A 3,704-nucleotide genomic window follows, 5' to 3' on the forward strand; every position below is an offset into this window, starting at 1 on the left:
AATACACCATACTATGGTGGCCTCGCGAATCAATTTCCAAACGGGGGGTAAAAGAAATAATAAGCCCCGGAAAACAAGGGTTCCAATGAGCCTAAGGGGAAGGACAATGTCCAAAAGTCTCCTAAGGGCAATTCCAACAAAGCTAAAGAGAAGGGAGTTTACAAAGGAAAGAATAAACTCTCTCCTGAAGAGCTTGAGCGTTATCGTAAAGATAACCGGTGTTTCAAGTGCGGCGAACAAGGGCATGCGTACCGCGCTTGTCCCCAAAAGAACAACCGCCAAGATCCTCCTAGAGCTTCTTTGGTTGAAATCCAAGAGGAGGAGATTCACCAAACTCACCACAAAGGATCTCCTCTATGCCATGCTTGGGGAAAGGTAAGAGAACATGATGCTTTTATTCTCTTTGACCCTGGTTCTACTCACAATTTTATATCTATGGAGTTAGCCACCAAGCTAGGCATACAATCCTACGAGATGGGAGATATCCTACCCGCAGACAGTGCCTTCAAGGGGCAAGAAGCTTCAGTCACTCCCTTAATCGGGAAATTGAGGCTTCATGTCCAAGGCTATGTGGACAAAGAGGACTTCTTTATCTCTCCTCTCAAGCATGAGGATGTAATCCTAGGGGCACCATGGTTTGACCGCCTGGCTGCCCATGTTAAATTTCCTGAAAGGAGAATCTCCTTTAAGTTCAGGGAAAAGGACATGTATATAGATGCTAGGGAGATGGGTAACACCATCCCCATTGTACATACACCAGCTTTCAACAAGTCAATAAAGAGCTCTATTTCCGTGTACATGATTTTTGTTAAAGATTCTCAAAATGAACCTAATGCTTTAGCAAAAGAAAATAAAAGCAACCAAAAGGAATTAGAGTTATCCAATTTTCTCAAGGGGTTTCAAGATGTTTTTATTGACGACATCCCTTGTGAGCTACCTCCTAAACGAGGTAATGACGACCATGCAATTGAACTTCTTCCAGGAAGTTCACCGCCTAACAAACCTCCTTATAGAGTTTCTCAAGCTCAACAAGAGGAGATTATGCGGCAAGTGCATGAGTTAGTTGAGAAGGGCATGGTTAGGCCTAGCTCATCTCCATTTTGCTCACCTGTGCTATTAGTGCAAAAGAAAGACGGCACATATCGTATGTGTGTCGACTATAGAGCACTAAATAGGATCACTATCAAGAATAGGTTTCCCGTTCCACGGGTAGAAGACCTATTTGATAAGCTACAAGGATCGACCTACTTCAGTAGGATTGACCTAAAAAGTGGCTATCATCAAATAAGGATAGTTGATCAAGACATTGTAAAGACCGCATTTCGTACTACATTTGGTCTTTACGAATACATTGTCATGCCTTTTGGCTTGACTAATGCACCAGCCACATTCAACCGCTTGATGGAGAAGCTGTTCAGGCCTCATCGAACCTTCACTGGAGTGTTCTTTGATGATATTATCATCTACTCTAATTCATTGGAGGAACACAAGCAACACCTCCAGGTAATATTTCAAGTTTTAAGAGAGAATAAACTTTATGTTAATCGAAAGAAAAGTGAATTTTTCTTGCAAGAGATTCAATATTTAGGTCACATTATCTCTCGAGGGAATCCAAATGGATCCATCCAAGTTAGAGGTAATAAAAGGATGGCCTAAACCAAGGAATCTTCATGAACTAAGAAGCTTTATAGGTATGTGTGCATACTATAGACGCTTCATAGAAAAGTTCTCACAAATTGCGGGACCATTACATGACCTAACAAAGAAAAATGTTAGGTATACGTGGTCTGCTAAGGAGAACAATGCTTTCGAAAAGCTTAAAGAAAAGCTTATCTCTCAACCTGTGCTTACACTACCGGATCTCTCAAAACCATTTGAGGTCCAATGTGATGCTTGTGGTGATTGCCTTGGGGCTGTTTTGCTCCAAGAAGGGCACGCCATAGGCTATGAGAGTCGAAGGCTCGACCCTGTTGAGCAAGCTCTAGGCATATACGAAAAAGAACTCCTTGCAGTTCTACATGCCTTAGACTCATGGAAGCACTATTTATTGGGGACTCCTTTCATTCTGCGAACGGATCACCAAAGTCTTAAGTACTTCATGACGCAGACCAAGCTCTCCGACAAACAAATGAGGTGGGCAAATTTCCTTTCGCAATTTCATTTTCATATTGCTCACATTGCTGGCAAGCATAATCAAGTAGCCGATGCACTCTCAAGACGACCGAGAGTGAATGCGGTTTCCATAGCAACTCACAATGATCTATCTTTAATGATAGATGAGTATGCTATTGATCCCGATTTTAGAGATGTGATTTCAGCCCTTGCATTAGGGAAGAAAGAAGAACCATTTACTTTACAAGATGGTTATCTTCTCTATGGCAATAGACTATGCGTTACTAACTCACTACGTGAGAAAGTAATGTATGAATCTCATGCTCCCCCATATGCGGGGCATAGAGGGATTCAGTCTACCCTAAAGGGAATTGAAACATATTTCTATTGGCCTACCATGAAAGTGAACATACATGAGTATGTTTCCAAATGTGTGGTATGTCAAAAGACAAAATTTGATAGAGGGAAGCAACTTGGATTGCTTCAACCCTTGCCAATCCCTAATTCACCGTGGGAGAGCATATCCATGGATTTTATCTTTGGATTGCCTAAGTCTATCCATGGGAATACGGGAATATGGACGATAGTAGACAGGTTCAGTAAACAAGCTCATTTTATACCTGTCAAAAAGACTATCAAAGCCCATCAAATGGCAACCCTCTTCATTTCACAAATTTTCAAGTACCATGGCTTGCCAATGTCCATAGTGTCGGATAGAGATCCTAGAATGACCAGTAATTTCTGGAAGGGTCTCTTTGAGAATTTAGGAACAAGGCTAAACTTCTCTTCGGCCTATCATCCACAAACTGATGGCCAAAGTGAAATAGCTAACCTAACTATTCTCGATCTACTAAAAGCCTATGTAACGGAAGTAGATCAAAGATCCCAATGGGAGAAGTACTTACCCTTAGTAGAGTATGCTTACAATAACACTGTACATACTTCTACAGGAAAAGCACCTTTCGAGGTAATTGAGGGAAGATCAAAAAGTCCCTTGCTACTTAAGGTACATGGGAAGATCTTCGCTGCAGATGAGTATAGCCGAGACCTACAAGAATCTTTCCAAAAGATTAAGGATGCTATCTCTATCTCACAGCAAAGGCAAAAGGCTGCTGCTGACAAGCACAGAAGAGCCCAAGCCTTTAAAGAAAACGATTGGGTCTTGTTAAAGTTTCCCAAGGCTCGATTAAGGCACACGACGGGCAAGAATCCTACGGGCCACCAAAAGTACTATGCTAAACTAGCAAAAAGGTACTATGGTCCCTTCCAGATTCTTAGGCCAATCAATGAGATGGCCTATCAACTTAAGTTGCCCAATCATTGGCTCATACACAATGCTTTTCATGTGAGCCTCTTAAAGCCTTACAAAGGAGAGCCACCTCAAGAACCAACTATTGAAGACCCACCGGAGATCGAGGACCACGAGGAGGTGCTGCAGCCCGAGTCCATTCTCCGACATGAAGACAAGGTATTAAGAGGCGGTAAGACTATCAGACGATATCTTATTAAGTTTAAGAATTATCCTTTTGAAGATGCTAGATGGATGCAAGGCATACAATTAAAGGATAACCTAAACCTTGTCAATGCTTACA

The sequence above is a fragment of the Adiantum capillus-veneris genome, chromosome 13, assembly GCF_014529385.1.
Source record: "Adiantum capillus-veneris isolate H3 chromosome 13, ASM1452938v2, whole genome shotgun sequence".
NCBI lineage: Eukaryota > Viridiplantae > Streptophyta > Polypodiopsida > Polypodiales > Pteridaceae > Adiantum > Adiantum capillus-veneris.